Genomic DNA, 21791 nt, shown 5'->3' with positions numbered 1-21791 from the left:
AATGGATACAATCGCCTTATCCTGCCGCGCCCCACTAGGGTGTTAAGAGGTTAAATACATTACAGACCACAAAGTGCTTTGAGATCTCTATTCAGCACTGGTGAGGCCACACCTGGAGTATTGTGTCCAGTTTTGGTCCCCCCACTACAGAAGGGATGTGGACAAATTGGAGAGAGTCCAGTGGAGGGCAAAGAAAATGATTAGGGAGCTGGGGGCACATGACTTATGAGGAGAGGCTGAGGGAACTGGGGTTATTTAGTCTGCAGAAGAGAAGAGTGGGGGACGGGATTTGAGAGCAGCCTTCACCTACCTGAAGGGGGGTTCCAAAGGGGATGGAGCTCGGCTGTTCTCAGCGGTGGCAGATGACAGAACAAGAAGCGATGGTCTCAAGTTCCAGTGGGGGAAGTCTAGGTTGGATATTAGGAAACACTATTTCACTAGAAGGGTGGTGAAGCACTGGAATCGGTTACCTAGGGAGGTGGTGGATTCTCCATCCTGAGAGGTTTTTAAGTCCTGGCTAGACAAAGCCCTCGCTAGGATGATTTAGTGGGTGTTGGTCCTGCTTTGAGCAGGGGATTGGACTAGACCTCCTGAGGTCTCTTCCAATGCTAATATCCTCTGATTCTATGATCTATTGATATAGCAGCCAGGTATTCTATTATCTTTGTAGATCGGGAACTGAGGCACTGGATAGCTTGGCTAAGATGACACAGGGAGCCTATTGCTAAGCAAGAAACTGAACCCACTTCCCCCATGTCACACTCTAGTCCCATATCCACACACTTATCCATCCTGTCCATCTGAGTGCCTCGCAAACCTCAGCTCCCCTCCTTTCCATTGACACAAAAAGGAGCAACGGAGACAAAGTCTTTCAGGTGTGCAGCGTTCTACTGCTGGGTTGAAATGAGGCCACAGCATCCTTTGAACGGCTTGTCGACTCGCTAACTGCCGAGCTCCTTAGGTGCCCCAGCCATTGCTGCAATGTAACTGATGAAAAGCCAGGGGCCTATAAAACCAAAAGCAAAATCCTGCCTCATCTCCTCCTTTAAAAATAAAGTTTTTTTAAAAAAAACCAGAGGGGTTGAGAAGTACATGGGGCGGAGAGAGAAGAAAAACACACCATTCATCCACTGTTTACAAGCATCCAGTCCAGAGTTCAATGGGCTTTGGCTGTTCTCTGTTTAATGGTACAGTATAAAAATGTTATTGGAAGGCCAAATTTAGGCATAGCAGGGGGAGAAGGCGGAGGGATCGCGAAAGATAAATTGGCGTGTTTGGGAAGGAGATTTCAGGTCTCCCCTTGTGCTTTGCTGTCAAGTGTGTTGAGCCTATAACCACAGCTCAATCGGACCATTTAGAGCAACATGAGAAAACCAACATATGTATTCCCTCAAGTGCAAAGTCCTTCTTCCTTCGTTTTGGGGCAGGATCAGCTCAGACACATTTTGGTTACAGTAGGGAATGGTGCACGAGGTGGGGAGGGATAAATGGTGGAAGAGGTTCTTCATGTGGAAAGGGGCTTTCTCTGACTGTGGTCATGTCCTGTATGGGTATGGAATGGAGTAGACCTTCACTCCTACGAGTGGACACTAGCACTAAAACCAAGCACAACATTCTGAAGGAGGAAACATGCATGAATATTGCAAAAAGCCCTGCAGAGCAGTATACTGGCAGGTCCTTCTGGTGGTGGCTACCCCCAGTTTCCACAGTACACAGCAGGTGTAGAGGTTAAAGAAGGGTGAATGGTTCATTGATTCATAGAGTCCAAGGCCAGGAGGGACCATTGGGATCATCTAGTCTGGACACCTGTATAACATAGGCCAGAGAAGTCCCCAAAATAATTCCTAGAATAGATCTTTGGGGAAAAAAACAAAAAACAGCCAATCTTGATTCAAAAATTGCTGGTGATGGAGAATCCACCATGACCCTTGGAGAATTGTTCCAATGGTTAATTACCATCCCTGTTAAAATTACTCCTTATTTCCCATCCGAATTTGTCTAGCTTCAACTTTCAGCCATGGGATCAGGTTATACCTTTCTCTGGTAGGCTGAAGAGCCCATTATTAAATATTTGTTCCCCAGGTGGGTACTTGCGCACTATGATCAAGTGGTCACTTAATCTTTTATTTGTTAAGCCAATAGATTGAGGTCCCTGAGTCAATCAATATAAGACAGTAATTAAAAAACCACAACTACTGCAGGCTCCACTGATGTCTCTCCACTTGACCTTGTACAAAGTCATTTAGGCCAAAGTTTTCAAAAACGATCTCTGATTTGGGTGCCCAACCTGAGACACCTCTGACCTGATTTTCACATGTGCTAAGGACCCCCAACTGCAATTGAAATCATTAGGTGTTTAATGCCTCTGAAAATTAGGAACAAGGTAACTCAAATTTGGCTTCCAAAATCAGAGGATACTTTAGAAAATGTTGGCATAATTTCTTTATAACTCAAGTTTACCCATTTCTCAAATGGGAATGATATAAGAAGACACCAAATTTGGGTGGGAATCTAATGTTTCTCCAAACTGCAGGAGTGTTGCCCCGGGAAAATTCTGATCTGGATCCAACATTCAGAAATGATCAGAACGAGTGTTTTCTTTGGGTCGGTGACTAGATAATTCCGAGTAGAGCCTGATTAATTCATTTGCTGAGTTTTGCCTCTTTTTCTGTTCACAATTTGTCCATGAACACATAGTGATTTTCTCAAATGTATTTGCCATTCAAATAATAGAATCATAGGATTGGAAGGGGCTTCAAGAGGTCATCTAGCCCAGTCCCCTGCACTCATGGCAGGACTGAGTATTACCCAGACCATCCCTGACAAGTGTTTGTCTAACCTGCTCTTAAAAATCCCCAGTGATGCAGTTTCTACAACCTCCCTAAGCAATTTATTCCAGTGCTTAACCATCCTGATAGGAAGTTTTTCCTAATGTCCAACCTAAACCGTCTTTGCTGCAATTTAAGCCCATTGCTTCTTGTCCTATCCTCAGAGGTTAAGGAGAATAATTTTTCTCCCTCCTCCTTCTAACAACCTTTTATGTACCTGAAAACTGTCTCCTCTCAGTCTTCTCTTCTTCAGACTAAATAAACCCAGTTTTTCCAAACTTCCCTCACAGGTCCTGTTTTCTAGACCTTTAATCATTTTTGTTGCTCTTTTCTGGACTGTCTCCAATTTGTCCACATCTTTCCTGAAATGTGGTGCCCAGAACCAGACCCAACACTCCACTTGAGGCCTAATCAGTGCAGAGTAGAGCAGAAGAATTACTTCTTGTGTCTTGCTGACAACACGCCTGCTAATACATCCCAGAATGATGTTTGGTTTTTTTTGCAACAGTGTTACACTCTTGACTCATATTTAGCTTGTGATCCACTATGACCCCCAGATCCCTTTCCACAGTACTCCTTCCTAGGCAGTCATTTCCAATTTTGTATGTGTGCAGCTGATAGTTCCTTCCTAAGTGGAGTATTTTGCATTTGACCTTATTGAATTTCATCCTATTTACTTCAGACCATTTCTCCAGTTTGTCCAGATCATTTTAAATTTTAATCCTATCCTTCAAAACACTTGCAACTCCTCCCAGTTTGGTATTGTCCACAAACTATATAAGTGTACTCTCTATGCCATTGTCTAAATCACTGATGAAGATATTGAACAGAACTGGACCCTGATCCCTGTGGGACCCACTCATTATGCCCTTCCAGTTTGACTGTGAACCATTGATAACTTCTCTCTGGGAATGGTTTTCCAACTAGTTATGCACCCACCTTATAGTTGCTCCATCTAGGTTGTATTTTCCTAGTTTGTTTATGAGAAGGTCATGTGAGACAGTATCAAAAGCCCTACTGAAGTCAAGCTATGCCACATCTACTGCTTCCCCCCATCCACCAGGCTTGTTACTTTGTCAAAGAAAGCTATCAAGTTGGTTTGCATGGAAAGTGAAGACCAAACACCGTAGAATTAAAATATTAATTCATTCAAAATATAAACATAATGCCATGGAAAATATTGGGCAACTTCACATGGGTGCCTAAGATTTGATTAATTAATATGTTTTAAGCGATAGGATATTGTACTGGGACCTAGAAGACATAGGTTCCTGTTCCAGCTACTGATCTCCTGTGGGACATAAGTCAAGCCACTTCTCCTCTTATTCCCCTCTCCCACTTTATCTACTTCGATTGTAAGCAGATCAAGGTAGGGACTGGCTCATAGTATGAGTGTACAGGACCTAATATAACAGGGACTTGATCTTGGTGGACGCCTTCAAGGTGTTATCGTAATACAAACGATGCTTTGCACAATGCTTTAAAATCCACAGATGGAAGTTTCCATAGAAATAAAAAAGTGCCATTATTCATTCCATGTCTTGCTGAAGTTTTAGGCTGGCTCTTATTTTATTCCAGATGGTTTGCCTAAACCCGCTACTGAAAATACAGGGACAGACCTGTACTTAAGCAAATCATTAAACGGATGGTTATGAAAAAAAAGTACACGCACCATCCAGTAACTCCTTCAGCAACATGTGCGCCAAGCGTGATGCCCCAAGAGCAACTGATATCTTGATGAGGAATTTTAGACACACTGAGAGAAATAATCAACTGCCTCTCTACTCCCTACCGGCACCTTTACCTTCAGTTAGCTCTGGGCACACACTCCACCCCCTCCACCCTTCCTGCTTATCAATTATAAATAGAACTCCATTAATCTTCTTGAAAAGAAAATGTTCTGGATACCGTGCTGAGGCTGAAACCCTTCCCAAAACGATGACACACATGGGCAAGACACATTATAGAAGACAGCCCCGTGGGATATGCAATGACAGCTTACAAATGCCAGGAGAAGATTGATGGCGTATCTGGCCGTACTATACAGTTATACTTCCTGTTCTGAAACAGGCCTTTGCTAGTCATGGTATAGAACTTCATTAAGTATATTTTTCTTGGCTGGGACGATGGAGGAGGATACTCCATCTCTCTCTCTCTCCCTCTCTCAACTTCATCCTACCCCAAAATTAATAAAACACTGCAGTTAGAGAGTTTGAAGGCAAATTGTAAAATCATAGAATATCAGGGTTGGAAGAGACCTCAGGAGATCATCTAGTCCAATCCCCTGCTCAAAACAGGACCAATCCCCAATTTCTGCCCCGATCCCTAAATGGCCCCCTCAAGGATTGAACTCACAACCGTGGGTTAGCAGGCCAATGCTCAAACCAATGAGCTATCCCTCAAATCAAATCAATAAGTACTCTCCCTGGCTGTGGCATAATAACACCTGTCTCTTATTTAGAACTTTTTCATCCATAGATCTCAAAGCATTTCACAGTCTTTAATGTATTTATCCTCTCAACCTCCCCATTGGTATCCCCATTGTACAGTGGGGGAACTGAGGCACAAAGGATACATTTACACTGCCACTGGGATTGTGCCACTCCGCCCAGCACCGTGGATATCGAAGGACAGGTGGTGGTTTGGGCTAGCCACCCTGGGGGCTCAGCCAGGCTTGGATTTGGGCAGCTAGCCCAAGCCACTTCCTGTGCCACAATGTCCACACTGCTATTTTTAGCACACTAGCTCAAACAGAGCTTGTGTGAGTCTACCCACCTGCGCTGGGAGCCTTGCTCCCAGCTGCAGGGTAGACATACTGGAGAGCCGAAGAGACTTGCCCAAGGTCACACCGGAAGTTTGTGGCAGGGAAGGAAATTGGAGCTGATTCTCCTTAGTCTTAGTTTAGTGCCCCTAACTACTGGGCCATTTGAAAGGAATGAACAGGCCGGCCCAGTTCCATGTCTGCAACTGGCATCAGTGACCCCCAAGTACCTGAGTTGTTGAGTATTTAGGCATGTACACAACATGAACCACTCCTACAATGAACGGCATGTGTAAAAGCATGCTGAGAATTCACCCATGTTCCTCACAACTGCATGTCACACATACAGGCTTGGCTCATTTCAGTCCCAAGCTCCACACAGCTTGAGTGTCCCCTTACTTCCACTGGCATTAAAAATGTAGGATCCTGACATGGAGATTATGGAGACAGCTGTGTACGCTAAAGGAAGGAATCACACACAGACTTTTAAGTCTCCTCCTTGAATAGTTTTGGTGTGTCCCTCCTTTGGGGTCCTTGTCAGACATTGCCTCCCACATCTGGGCCTGCACAGACAGAGATATGCACGAAGGCACAAGGATAGAGAAAGTTCTTACGGTTTGGGCAGTGGACTAGGAACCACAAGATCTAGGTTCAGTTCCTAGCCCTGCCACAGACTCCCCATGTGACCTTGGGCCAATCACTTAATCTCCATGTGAAGCTGTAAAATGAGAATAACAGTCTCTCACTTTGTGCATGCACAATGGTGTGCTGATCTCAGCTGGGGCCCCTGTGCACTATTAGCATGCAAATTACCAGAGCTGCTCAGAAAATGGGTTTGGTTTTGGCCAGAGAATGTTCACTTTGGGGGCAAAAAACCCCACCAAAAATAGAAATATTGGGCCAAAAACCAATTTGGAAATGGTTCCATGGTGCCTCATGGGAGTTGTGCTTCCGGTCCCTCATGCTTCCATTCACCTCTATCAGTGTGTTTATCACTGTTCACCAGAGGGTATTGTCGACATGCCTTCTGTGGACTTTAGCAGAGCTACATGGGAACAACCTTAACCTAGTGCAAGGGAGAGAAAGTCCTGGCACTCAGCTCCATAAGGCAGCGGCTGCGAAGCTATACCTTTACACGGCTCCCCATACACAGTTATGTCCCCTTAATTAATTAAGCAAACATGACCTGTTTCCATCATCCACATGGCATAGCAAGAGGTTACCTTCTAGTTCACCGTTAGATGGTTATCAGTGGAACCCATATTACTATCATGTGGGTATCTGTTGCCCTCTAGTGGTTGGTCCATATAAGAAGTTTTTGAGTCCACTACTGCCTCTATGACAGCAGAACGGATTCTTTAGTTCAAGCAGTAGACATTCATGTTTTGCAGCCATGAGTTCAATCCCCACACATGATCCATTTGGGTGCATTGTTAAAAGGGGTGGCTAGTTTTAAATGCCCCAAATGCTGGAATTGGTACCATTTCGTGGAGGAGACATTCCTCAGCCTAATAGATCTTGACGTCAGGAAGTTTTTCTGATTATCCAAGCTCGCTTTTCCCTTTCTGAATTTCCTTTTATAGAAAAACCAAAAAACATGCTGATAAATCCTATGGAGCTTTCTCAGCACAATGCAGGTGAATGTGTGGTAAAGACAGTAATGGGCAAAGCAAAATAAAAGAGAGGCTAAATTCCCTACATATTCATCTGAAAAACTAAAAAACCATCAGAAGCAGCACTAATAATTTAGCTTGTTTTCAGAGGTTTGTCAAAAACATTCATTCTGTTGCCCTGACCCAAAAGAGAGGAAAGAGAAAACTTAGAGTCAAACAAGTCTTTAGGGATTTAACCTATGCCTAACAAATAATAATAAATAATAATAATATCTTGAATTACATAGCACCTGTCTTCCTGGAATTTCCCAAAGTGCTACACAAACTCAACCATGCATGTACATACAGCTCTGTTCCCATCAGCCCTAGGGTGTCACACAGCATCGAAATCACCAGTAAGCACTGATTTAGGACAGGAAGTGGAACCTCTTCCCCTACCCCCACAGTATACAATTTAAATTGTAGAGGGATTTTAGTGTGTTGCCAAAATTAAAATCTGCTGAGGATACAGGAGTTAACACTGCTATCCTTGCAAGCAATGACACAGCATCTAGATCTGATGTAAGGTCTGAAAGAGGGCACTGCAGCTGCCAGTTCACCACAGAGGGTCAGCAGCAGTAGCCCTGGGAAAGAAGGGTCATTACAACACTTTCTTTAGTGTTTCTACTTTCCCTGCAGGGGTTCTAAACCCAGGACTGATTGAAAGATTTAAGGGGATCTTGAGGTGGTAGCAATACTAAGAAAGAGAGCAAACTGAATGCAGCTCTGGCTTTTGCATCTTGTTATTAACACAGGCTGCTTATGATGCAAACATCCTTACATAAATGGAATTATGATAAGGATACAACCCCACAAGCCCCCCACGAAATCCACATAATCATCCCCATATTACAGATGGCCAGAGATCCTGAACTCCTCAGAGTTTGGTGGATGAAGTGACTTGCTCAGAGTCACACAGGGGTTCTGCAGCAGAGCTGGGAACAGAGTTCAAATCTTCTGAAGCTCTGTCCTACACTTTAATCTCCAGACCATGTCCTGTCCCAACACTCTCTACCATCTGTCACAGCCATCATGACAGAATGAAGCTCTCCCGCTCTCTGTCGCCATAGGACAGGCCGGATGTTCTCTGTGGAGAACCCTCAAGTCCTCCCAGAGCCTGTATTCTAATGGCTTTAAAACATAGTACAATATAGAATCATAGAAGTGTAGACCTGGAAGGGACCTCAAGAGATCTAGTCCAGTCCCCTGCACTCATGGCAGGACTAAGTATTATCTAGACCATCCCTGACAGGTGGGATACAGATATATATCTGTTTCATCTGTTCCTTGTCGTTTGGACCAACAAGTGGCTGGGTATGTATTGTCCGTAGGCATGGATTAGACTATTCTGTGGCCAGTTTTCAGTTAGAAATGAGTTGAGGCAATCTTTAGTATATCTTGTGCAGGGTAACCGTGCTCTGTGGAAGGTAGTTGGGATGGAGACGTGGACAGAATGTCACAGAACCTAATAAAAGGTGCAGGGAGGTTGTGCTGTCAAGAGCACTGGATGAGGACTCAAGCAATCTGCTTTCTAATCCTAGCTCTGCCACTGACCTAGCGTGTGACCTTCAGTAAGTTACATCAGCTCTCTTTGTTTCTGTTTCCCTCTAACTCCTTGTCTGTTTAGATTGAGGCAGAGCTCTCTCAGCAAAACGCACCGTGAAAAGCAGCTGCTTTCTGAAGAAGAGGTTGCTTGTTCATTGAAAAAAACCAAACACCCGGAAACGGAAAATTGTCAGCCAAAACCAGAAACTTTCCATTGGGAAATGTTGAAATATTCCAACATTTCTGATTGAAACAAAAGATTTTGTTTCAGCGTGGTTCAGTTCACCATGAAACCATGTGCCTCCCGAGCTGCTGAGGTGCCTCTTGGAAGCTGCAGTTCTGGTTCTTCAAGCCTCCCTTCTCCTCCATAGGCCAGGCACCCCACAATGTGTTTCTACTTTCCCTGCAGGGGTTCTAAGCCCAGGACTGATTGAAAGATTTAAGGGGATCTTCATCTCCCACAATGCACGACAGGCATGACACTCCCAAGATGCACCATGGGAGATATAATCAATCATTAGCCATCGGCGTGAACTAAAACCCTAGAATCCAGACATCTCTGAACATTGGGGAAGGTCAGGTCCAGTTTCCTAGCCACATGTTACTGTGTGGATCTATCCTAGCAACTACTAATCTGGAATGGAGTCAAACCAAACCCTTACTGAGGTGGAAAGATTTGAATCCCATTTTCCCTCCAATCCCTTGAGCCACTCAGTGCCCAATAGCATTTTAGCTTTCGGCAGAAATGGAAATCTCTCAGGCAAAATTTAGCTGGCAATTCCCCTAAATCAAAATGTCTGTTATTTGTCTAGAATATCAAAACCCGGGCAGGGGGAAATTATGTTGAAAGCCAGAGAGAAACTAATGCTTCTGGCAAGATGTCCATTGCTTCCTGGTCCAAAAACCCCTTTCCCTTCTCAGACAATGGTCAAAATGAATCTGCTTACCATCTGTGGGCACCAATTTATTTTTACATGCTCCCAATTAGATGGCAATACAACAGGCCTCCTCTATTTGATCGTGAAGTTATTTCATCCCCATTGCAGCTCTGACAAGGAGAGAGGGACAGTAGATGTGCCAAGCTAAAGGTTCCATTCTTCAGGCATTTTTTTTCCGGAAAGCAAAAACAGACAAAGAAAGTCCTTGATTAATTTCTGTTTCTTCTTGGCTCACAGCCTCATTCCATTTGGGAGCCACATTGCAGTGTGAGCAAGGAAACAGCCAATAAACAGCAGCCCTGGTGTTTGGTTCTTTGGAAGCATACATCAGGGCCCATGCTAAAATTCTTATTCAAGATCCCAGAAACATCTGCTTTCTTTTCCAAGATGAGATTCCACTCCCCTTGTCTGACCACCTTTGTGACATGCATGCTGAACATGAGTTGAGGACTGGAGAGGGATAGGGGGAAACTTTCAGTTAAGTAAGCGGAGCAGAGTGAAAGTTGAATTCTGGATTCTCTAGATGATTGTCCCTTGGCACCGGATGCCTGGTGCAGCAAACCTTACATTTCTTTCACACTCCATTGATGGCTGGTGTGTTGGGGGCGTGAAGTATATTTCCCTTTTTCCTTCACTGTCCAAGCCTTTTATTAGCAGTCTCTTCTGTATTTACCAGATGGTTCTGGTTTTTTGTTTTGTTTTGAGGTTGTTTTTTTTTGTAATATCGGCATGTGGCTTGACTTCTAAAATGCACGACCCCATTATGTACAAGAATGCAGCTTTTGCGATGATCCCAAAGACAGGACCCTGCGAAAGCGAACATTTTAGAAGCCTAAGGTGATTTGTTGTTTTAACAAGCTCTCCCGAGTTTTGTCTCTGAGTTTTGTCAGCATATTACATTGAGTTATGTGCAGCAAATTTATTCTGCCTGCACATAACCAATGGAATCAAGCCATGATCACTTGTACCTAAGCTATCATTCATTTCTAGTTCTGTGATCAATTCCTTTTTAATTGTCAAGAACATATATATATATTAAAGCACTTTTAAAAGATGGTTTGGGACTCAGTCAGTTCTCTTCTTATTTCTCTGTTTTAAAACAATTGGTAATTCTAGTCCTTGTGAAAATCAACATGATGCTATTATTTATTTAGAGCAACCCCGCTTGTGTACTAGGCACTTTCCAACCAGTTATGGACAGTTCCTTCTCCAACAAGCTTACTAGATAAAAACAGATGCCGAGGGAATAGCAGTAGGTAATATACATACAATTCCTGTGCAAGTCAACGTGATTTGCTCTACAGCAGCTTGGCAGAACTGGATCTCTACACAGGAATAGATGTGGACAGCTGGCACTCGCACAAGCTAATGTCAAACAGACACAGAAGGCCCTTGGCAAGGTTACCCACCACTTGTACTCTCCCTCATACCAAATCCCTGCTTGGCCAACCCACTTCAATCCTGGCTTACATTCCCCAGGCCAACATGGTGTCCAGCCCTGTCAATACACCATAGGTTTCAGAGTAGCAGCCGTGTTAGTCTGTATTCGCAAAAAGAAAAGGAGTACTTGTGGCACCTTAGAGACTAACAAATTTATTAGAGCATAAGCTTTCGTGAGCTACAGCTCACTTCATCGGATGCATCAAAAGCTTATGCTCTAATAAATTTGTTAGTCTCTAAGGTGCCACAAGTACTCCTTTTCTTTTTGCGAATACACCATAGGGTTTGCCCTGCAGAGTCTTTTATTTCATTACTGGGGCCATAGCTTCTCTCAAGGCTGCTCATTCCTGCTCTGCACGAGCCTTTGTGTTCCAGTCCCAGGCCTCTTTTGAACAGTCCATTAGGTGGTGTTTGTCTAATGTACCCAAATATCCTTTGTTCATGGGATTAGATCCACCTAAATCAATATTCGTTCCTGGCTAAGTGCACCTTTGAATGGAGCTGTAAGGGACCGGGTGAGCCTAGGCAGTCTGGCCTAGCAGTCACAGGTGGGCTGGGGTCTGCACGTCAAGGATGGTAGTCGCTGAGCTGGATCAGAGGAATCGCAAAAGCTAGGTTCAATAAGCAGGAGTCGGGGTCAGAGTCAGACCAGGGGTGGAGACTGGAGGTCGGAGGTAATAGCAGGCTGGAATCAGGAGGCAAGAATCAGGGTCAGAGTCGTGCCAGAGTCGGAGACCAGGGATCAGAGATAGACTCAGAGACTTCAAGGGAAGAAGGGCCCACCTTGATCATCTAGTCTGACCTGCACATTGCAGGCCACAGAACTTCAAGCACTTCCCCTGTAATAGATTTCTGGCTGAGTTACTGAAGTCCTCACACCATGATTTAAAGACTTCAAGTTACAAAGAATCCATGATTACCACTAGTGGCCAGTGCCCCAGGCTTCAGAGGAAGGCAAAAAAAAAACCCAAGGTCTCTGCCAGTCTGACCAGTGGGAAAATTCCTTCCGACCCCAAATCTGGCAGTCACTTAGACTCTGAGCATGTGGGCAAGACCCAGCAGCCAGACCCCTGGGAAAGAATTCTCTGTAGAGACTCAGAGCCCTCCCCATCAAGTGTCCCATCACTGGCCATTGGGGATATTTGCTGCTAGCTGTCATAAATCGACTACATGTCATTGTTGGCAGTCTTGTCATACCATCCACTCCACAAAATTATCAAGCTCAGGCTTGAAGCCAGTTAGGTTTTTTGGCCTCACTGCTCACCTTGGATGGCTGCTCCATAACTTCACTCTTCTGACGGTTAGAAACTTTACTTTAGTTTCAAGCCTAAACTTATTGATGGCCAGTTTATATCCATTTGTTCTTGTGTCCATATTGGCGCTTAACTTATATAACTCCTCTCCTTCCCTGGTATTTATACTTCTTATGTATTTATAGAGAGCAATCATTTCTCCCCTCAGCCTTCTTTTGGTCTGGCTAAACAAGCCATGCTCTTTGAGTCTCCTCTCATAAGATAGGTTGCCATTCCTCAGATCATCCTATTAGCTCTTCTCTGCACCTGTTCCAGTTTGAAATAATCTCTCTTAAACATGGGAGACCAGAACTGCACATGGTATTCCAGATGAGGTCTCACCAGTGCCTTGTATAATGGTACTAACTCTTCCATATCTCTACTGGAAATACTTCATGTAATGCATCCTAGGATCGCATTAGCCTTTTTCATGGCTGCATCACATTGGCAGCTCACAGTCATCCTATAATCAACCAATACAACCAAGTCTTTCTCCTTCTCTGTCACTTCCAACTGATAAGTTCCCAGTTTATAGCACTTTGCACTATTAAATTTCATCCCATTTTCTATTTCTCCAGTTTTCAAGGTCATCCAGATCTTCAGATATGATAGTCCGGTCCTCCTCCATATTAGCAATACCTCCCAACTTTGTGTCATCTGCAAATTTTATTGGCACACTCCCACTTTTTGTGCCAATGTCATTAATAAAAATGGTAAAGAAGATTGGTCCCAAGACTGATCCCTTAGAAACTTCACTAGTAACCTCCCTTTAGCCTGATAGTTCACCTATGACCCATTGTAGTCTCCCCTTTAACCAGTTCCTTATCCATGTTTCAATTCTCATATTTAATCCCCATCTTCTCCAACGTAACTAATCATTTCCCATGTGGAACTGTATCAAATGCCTTACTGAAATCCAGGTAGATTAGATCCACTGCATTTCCTTTGTCTAAAAAAATCAGTTATTTTCTCAAAGAAACATATCAGGTTGGTCTGGCACGATCTACCTTTTGTAAAACCATATTGTATTTTATCCCAATTCCAATTTACTTCTACAACCTTAACTACTTTCTCTTTCAAATTTTATTCTAAAACCTTGCATACAACTGAGGTCAAACTAACAAGCCTGTAGGTTTTTCAACGTTACTTTTTTCCCTTTCTTTAAAATAGGTAAAAAGAAAAGGAGTACTTGTGGCACCTTAGAGACTAACAAATTTATTAGAGCATAAGCTTTCGTGAGCTACAGCTCACTTCATCGGATGCATTTCCATCCATTTAAAATAGGTACTACATTAGCAATCCTCCAGTCAGGGTTACCCCTGAGTTTACAGATTCATTAAAAATCCTTGCTATCAAGCTTGCAATTTCATGAGCTAGTTCTTTAATATTCTTGATGGAGATTATCTAGGCCCCCCAGTTTAGTCCCATTAAGTTGTATGAGTTTGATTTCCACCTCAGATGCGGTAATTTCTACTTCCATATCCTCATTTCTATTATCTACCCTGCCACTGCCCCTAAACTCCTCATTGACCTTACTAAAAACTGAGGAAAAGTATTTGTTTAGGTGTTGGGGAGTGCCTAGATTATCTTTGATCTCCACCGATCCTCAGTGTTTATCAGTCCCACTTCTTTCCTTTTTATTTATATGGTAAAGCACCAGGTCAGAGTCAGGCTGGAATTGGAGACCAGAACACAAGGCAAAGTCTGGAGTCACAGCAGACCAAAGGCTGCATCATTACCCAAACAACTTCCTGGAGCAGCCCCCAGGGTTAAATAGGGTGCTTGGCCAATCAGAGGGCTGCAGGGTATTGTCACAGGCTCCCTTGTGGGGTACTGCCTGCAGCATCTGCACTTCACAGTGCTGCCTTGCTCTATATGGCTTTCCAGTGGCCCTGTGGGACCATCAACTAGCTTAGACTCTGCAGATCTGGGTTGCAAAAGCTGGCTTTTATTTTTTTTTAAACATTTTTTCTTGAAAAATTGCATTTCCACAAAAATTAAAATGGTCACGGGCATTTTTCATTTTGGTCTGTTTTCCAGTTTTTCAGCAAAAATCCAAAAACCGCAAACCCAAACATTTATAGATTAAAAAAAAATCAATTTGGGTAAAATGTTATTTTCTCTCAAAAACTGGTAATTTAACTAAAACCCAAAAATATTTATAAAAAAAAAACAAGTTTTCAAAAACAGCAACAAAAAAGGTTCATCAAAAATTGAAAAAAAAAAAAAAGTTGATGGGAATTTTTTTTTTGGAGGGGAGAATTAATTTTTTGAAACAAAAAAAAAATCCCCATGAAAATAACTGGAATTTTTCAGCCAGATGGAGGCGATTCCCCAAGGTAGGAATTAAGTGCATGCATCAAAACAGTTTCTTTGCCATCCTCAGTTTTCAGTCCCTCTGATATTATCTTATCAGACAAAACAATTAAGGTTGTTTGAGAAACCCGAACCACACTCAAAGCCTTGCACACAAAACACAGGGAGGATAATGACCGAGAAAATGGTGACGGCAGAGGCCCGCAGAATCTCCACGCAGAAGCACTCCAGGGCTGCTGTTCTCCCAGAGCTGAGGCTTGGGCCCACTGCAGGGATCTGAAACCCAAAGAACTCCCATTCCTATTTGGTTAGAGTAAAACAAACAGCCCCCTCCGTGGTACCTTTCTGCTCCTTTTCAGAAATGAGATTTCCAGGCAAGTATGTGGCATCTAAACCAATGGAGACTGATTAGGTGGAAGAGCTGGAGGATCTCATGAGCTTGTTCCCCCTGCTATTTTTATAGGGAAACAAACATCAGAGCTTGCCTGTGCTCCCAAGCCTTCAATGGATACTTTGCCATGAACTTCAGCAAAAGGTGCATCCAAGGAATCAAATCTTCCTGGACTCACTAGATTGTTTCATATCAGTCCTCAGCTCTTTCAATAAATGTCCAACTCCCCACTAGAGAGGCAATGACACTTCTAGTAAATATTTCACCTGGAAAATGTACTATAACCAGGGCTGCTCAGAAACTGGATTTCAATTCCTCTGGAAATTCTGACATTTTGGAAAAAAATCATTCTGAATTGGAACAAAAAGAAGGAATTTTGAAATTTCCTGTGAAATAAAACTACAAAAAAATTGATTCAGGACCACTGGAACATTTCACTTTGATAACATCAATTTTTGTTTTGTTTCAATAAGCTAAAAACATGACATTTCAAAAGGTTAGAATGTGTCATTTTGACTTTATTATTTCTATTCTTATATTACATTAAATATATAATATATACAAATGAATGTGATAATATATTATATGAACAAGTGAATCAAATTAATTGAAATGATCAAGCTGAAACAAAACATTTTTTACCTTCTTGAAACTAAATGTTTCAACATTATCAGAACAAAACAAGAAAGTCAAAATGATTCATTTCTCCATTTTCCAGTGGAAAATACTGTCAACATTGCCATGTTCTTATAGAACAACTTGATTGTGATGAAACCATATTTTTCAATGGAACTGTTCTAACCATTTTTCTTTTTTACCAGTTCAAATTATAACAACAGGGAGGGAATGGTCAGAGAGAGGGAGCCAGCCTCTAAACTCCTAGATTTTAGCCCCAGTTCTGCTGTTGTTTCAATGGACCTGATTCTGATCCCATGTATCCTTGTTTTACACTGAGTAACTCCATGACATTCAATGAAGCTGCTCCTGATTTACATCAGGTGTACTTATATCTGGCTTGATGCCCCCATTTCTCCATTTATAAATGATCCTTAGATAAAAGACATTATAGGAGTGCAACATATTGTTCTGTCTCTTCAATTTTTCCCTCCCCCATGCTGGTTTTTAATACTAGGTGACACATGGAAACAGGAGTATTCGTTGCATGTTGTGTGCTGAAGAACACAAGAAGAGAAAGGCAAACTCAGAGATGAAGAATGGTCTTGTGGTTAAAACACTCAACGGTGACTCAGTGGCTATAAGTTCAATACATATACCTGCTACAACCTCCTCTTGATTCCCTTCATGCAGTTTGGGCCCTAGATCAATTACTTAATCTTCAGGATTGGAGTGTGCTGTATTCGGGTAAGGACCCCTTAGTGGCTAATACAAGCTTGCGAAGCATACGTGTGGTACAAAGTAGTCTTATCCTTTCAGGTTGTGTGATGAGCAGAATTTAACAAGATATCAGGATCTGATTGTGATGAGAGTAGGGGTGAAGTTATATATGGGTGAGCTACTAGAACATTTGATGCCTTGCCTGTCAATGCAAGGATTGTCCCTCATGTATATTTATTGAGGTCATGTCCAGTCTAGTGTTAAATGGGACTTCTACCACTTCCCTTGTGAGATTATTATACTGGCTAGTTTGTCCGGAAATTCATCCTACATTTTCCCTTGTTTTGTTTCAATTTATTATTCCCAGCGCCTCTAGTTACACGCCATGCTACACTGACAGAGAAAGTGTGTGTGCACACGAGTGTGTGCTGCTGCCCTTTGCCAGGTGGAATGTGCTCACGTGTTGCTCTGGCTTGTGGAGTAGAGTTTTTTGATGGTTGAGAGGTCTATTCCCTGTGCTGCGCACTGGTTTAACTAGTGACTTCAGGGTCTCTGCGTGCGTGTGAATCTAGCTCATTACAAGTCCATCTGTAATGGCTCCAGCTTTCCTGCGAGGTGCCATTGAAGGCACCTGAAAATACAGGCCCAGCCTTATGGTATGCAGGACTTCAAGCTGCATGAAGGGGGGAGGGAATCAGACCAAGAGTTACCTCATTCTCTGGTTGGACTGCTGGGGTACGGACGATGGGGTATGGACCCACCCACTTGTTTTCTCCACCACTGGCTTTGCTGCTGAGAGGGAGTTGGTGCTCAGATCCTGTGGCGAAGAGCATTGTGTAAATGCCTGGTGTGAGAGCAGAGAGATGCAGCGCTTGTATAAGGTTTTGTGTGACAGTAGCACTGAGAGAGTCTGACAGAGATCAGGGCCTCATTGTGTCAGGTGTTGTACATTCACACTGTCCAAGAAAGTTCCTGCTCTGAAGAGCTTATAATCAACTAGACAGGACAGACAAATGGTGGGAAGAAAAACAGTGGCACTGAATAGGGAAGTGACTTGCCTGAGAATCCAATTGTCCTTACCCCCAAGCCAGTGCTTTGCTCACTAGACTACATTGCCTCTCAGTGGAACAGACATAACTTACAATCAGAGTCCCCATTCGGACGGCCAGGCTTGTTGTACGTGTGCATCCTGCATGCTACAGCCCCTGACTTTGGAACATAGCTGAGAGTCAGGAGATCCCCCAGGTGAGCTGAAGGATAGACAGCCATAAGGAGTGGGTGCTAAGTTTGGTTCACCTGAAGCTGGTTTTCTTTGTTAGAGGGTGAGAGTGCATATTTCATACGTGACTCAGGGAATCACCACATGGAGGAAGGTTGCGAAACAAATTATACAAACTGGGCCTGATTCTGATCTCACTTACCCTGGTGTAAATCTAGAGCAGTTCCACTGACTTTAATTAACATCTGCTGAGTTATTGTAGATTTACAGCGGTGTAACTGAGATCACAATCCGGCCCTGTACAATAGAAGCAAAATGACTCCTTGTCTAATTAGTAATGCCAATAAAAACCACATGGGCACATTATTTCCTTATAAGCATCATTACTGACTTTCAGATTCTTCGCATTCTAATCTTAAAACATCGTTACCCTGTTTCTCGCTCTCCTCTGAAATACCAAGCAGATTGTGTAAATATCAACCTGATACAAAGTCAATATTGTTCCCCTAGCACCGAAGGTGTGTTTGTGTACACAGGTCTCTTTGCTATCGAGCATGCTGTAGTTTGGAACTCTGCTTCTAATCACAGTCCTCTGCCTGGAGTGCTAATGGGCAAGTGGGCATGCTGCCTAATGAGTATATGTGTGTGTGTGCGTTTCTTCACCTACTTATTATCATCTTGCAAAGTGCGAATGGCTGACGAACATTCAGGAGACACTACTGCACTCCAGAAGAGTACACTCTGTTTGCAAATATCCCATGTCCTCCACAGGCTGTCACACTGATTTAATCCCATTATTAGTTATGAATTATTCACTCGGCTCTGCTTGTTGCATGCATGCGGAATTGGGTCCTTTTAAATTGCTGATTTACAAAAAAAAAAAATGGCGAGACACAAAAGACATGAAGAGTTGAGCAAGAAATTGCTTTGAAATATTTACATTGGAGAGGTGGGGCCAGATTGCAAAGCCCTTTACTCCCATTGGTAAGTAGTTATTCACACAAGTAGTCCCATCTGGCTTCTTGAGGTTTAACTAGGTTGCATTTTTTTCTGCCAGGCTGTTTGGTCAGCCAGCATTTTGGTGAGATATCAAAGCTGCATGAAGCTAGGAACAGGAATTCAGTTGCAATCACAAAGCAGAATCTTTGCCTTTGAGATGGACCCTCAACAGAACACCAGATCCAAACACACCCCAGCACTGGACTTGGATCTTCATCCAGATGCAAATTCCACTTTGTGGGCCTATGTATGTCATGAATCCTTTGCTCAGTGGGTCACTGATATAAAAGAATGGATTCATTCCACGTCCCCCAAATACCTGACCTGACAAGCAACAGAGAGGGGCCAAGGCCCAGAAGGAAGTTAACCTGACAGCAATCTTGTTCCCTTTGTTTTTACTTCCCCCTGCTACCCAGGGCCTTGTACGTCAGCTTTCTGTTTGGAGCAGAAATCAGTGATATGGCATCAGGAATTTTTTTTGTGTTATTTGCTTATTTTCAAAATGTGCACAAGTCCTGTTTCTTGGAACAGAGCTGGTAACAAACTATGCACAGGTAGGTCCCCTTTGCAAAAACCTCAGGGAATAAAGACTTTCCCTATTTTCTCCAACGCATGTTCAATCCTCTTTTAAACATCCCAAGAGGCAGTGCTTCCAACACTTATCTGGGAAGACTTTTCCCCAGCTCAGCACATCCTTACAAAATGATTCAGTCTAAATTTCCTTTTGCAGCCTACTCCTTCCCCCTGATCAGCCCCTGCTCCCAGATTCTGCACTCCTTTGAGCCATTTTGCCTAGAGTAGCGCACCAGACACTACACTGGGACTCAAAATTTGGACCCAGAGACAGAGTTTGGCACCCCTCCCCCAACATATCTCGAGGATGTTCAGATCTGGGTTGTTAGTTCCACCCATTGAAGCAGTGGGGCCCAGGAACTAGATTCAGATCTGGATCCAGGTCTGGCATAATTCCATAACATGTGGAGTATGTTAACGCTCAGGAGCATTTGTATTAAGGGGGCTGTTTGAGGCTCCTCTTAAGATGGTGGCAAGTTGGAAGAGTTAGTCGAGCTTTCAACTACAGCATTTTCTTTGATGGATTTTTTTTTTTTGGCAGAGAGCAGAAAATAACTACCAAAGGGAGGGGAGAGGGGGGAAGGTCCAACTCAACAGTGACTTGTATGTATACCAAAGGACAGTATGGTTTTCATTTACCAACATTTGGCAAAGGAATTCATGTAGTGGTTATGGATTGGGTGACTATCGCGCTGATCAGCGAGGCAGGTATGATTTATTTAGCGGCCTTCCAGCTTTCCAGAGTGAGAGAGAGAATGAGGGAAGGTGGGGGGGGGAGGTAGCGGGGAGGGGAAAGGCAAGATTTATATCCAGATGGGAATGTTGAAGTGAGGGTGGGAGCTGCCGCTAGGAAGGAACCTCCACAATGAAGGCTATTCATCAAGTCTTACAGCAACAGCACTCAGAAATGCACAAGACCAGAAAGTATTCCATCAGCCTAATCTTTGGTGAGGGTTGGGGTTTCAGCAAGGAAGCAAATACACCAGTAGCTGAATAGCCCGGGGCTCATATATCCTTGTACTGGCACTGCATATTTCTTTGTTGTTTTTTTTTGGTTAACCCTTTCATCTTGTAAGAAATACATACAGTGCCTCTTTCCTCATATACCTTGGAGCAAGGTGGATTACAAATGGAGCAAAATGGTAACAAGATAAGGGACACAGAAGACAGCATGGTGTATTTAACTTAGTGGGAATCCAAAGAACTGGAGAGGATCTCAAGTGAGAAGACAGAAATCTCACTCGGCTGCTTAATGTCATAGAACCTGTTCCCACTGGGGTAAATTCTCTGCAGGTGTAAACTGGCCTAGTTCCATTTGAAGTCAATGGATACATGACAATTTACGCCAGTTTGGCCCAATGTCTGATTGCTTTTAAACAATCATGAGGGGGGAAAGAAATGCAAACCTCACCTAAAATAAAGATAAATGCAATAACGAGCTACTGATAAGGATATGTAAATTAAAGGGATACTGTCAAGATTAAATATAATTGTTATAATTATTATAATATATCATTTATCTATGTATCCCCTCTAATTCTATAATATTTCCAGCAGTTTTGTGCACTTCCTCATTTTTATTTTAAAGATATCACCATATAGAATAGTATGAGGACCAGATCTTCAACCGTATAAATTGCGATAGCTCCATTGACTTCAATGGGACGTGGCCAATTTACACCCATCAAGGATATAGACTAAATACTTTACATTTCTTTACCCATGTTGCAAAAAATATTTTGTTTAACACCAGTTTTCTGGAAGAAGCACACGGAATTCCATGTAGATTGGAAGTAACACAGAAAAACTCATAGCTTCCTTACATAAGAACAGCTATACTCGGTCAGACCAAAGGTCCATCTAGCCCAGCATCCTATCTTCCGACAGTCCCTTTCCAGTCCCTGGAAAAATCATGGAGCAGGTCCTCAAAGAATCAATCCTGAAGCACTTAGAGGAGAGGAAAGTGATCAGGAACAGTCAGCATGGATTCACCAAGGGAAGGTCATGCCTGACTAATCTAATCGCCTTTTATGATGAGATTACTGGTTCTGTGGATGAAGGGAAAGCAGTGGATGTATTGTTTCTTGACTTTAGCAAAGCTTTTGACACGGTCTCCCACAGCATTCTTGTCAGCAAGTTAAGGAAGTATGGGCTGGATGAATGCACTATAAGGTGGGTAGAAAGCTGGCTAGATTGTCGGGCTCAACGGGTAGTGATCAATGGCTCCATGTCTAGTTGGCAGCCGGTGTCAAGTGGAGTGCCCCAGGGGTCGGTCCTGGGGCCCGTTTTGTTCAATATCTTCATAAATGATCTGGAGGATGGTGTGGATTGCACTCTCAGCAAATTTGCGGATGATACTAAACTGGGAGGAGTGGTAGATACGCTGGAGGGGAGGGATAGGATACAGAAGGACCTAGACAAATTGGAGGATTGGGCCAAAAGAAATCTAATGAGGTTCAATAAGGATAAATGCAGGGTCCTGCACTTAGGATGGAAGAATCC

The sequence above is a fragment of the Dermochelys coriacea genome, chromosome 11, assembly GCF_009764565.3.
Source record: "Dermochelys coriacea isolate rDerCor1 chromosome 11, rDerCor1.pri.v4, whole genome shotgun sequence".
Classification (NCBI taxonomy): domain Eukaryota; kingdom Metazoa; phylum Chordata; order Testudines; family Dermochelyidae; genus Dermochelys; species Dermochelys coriacea.
Note: the sequence above shows the minus strand (reverse complement) of the source record.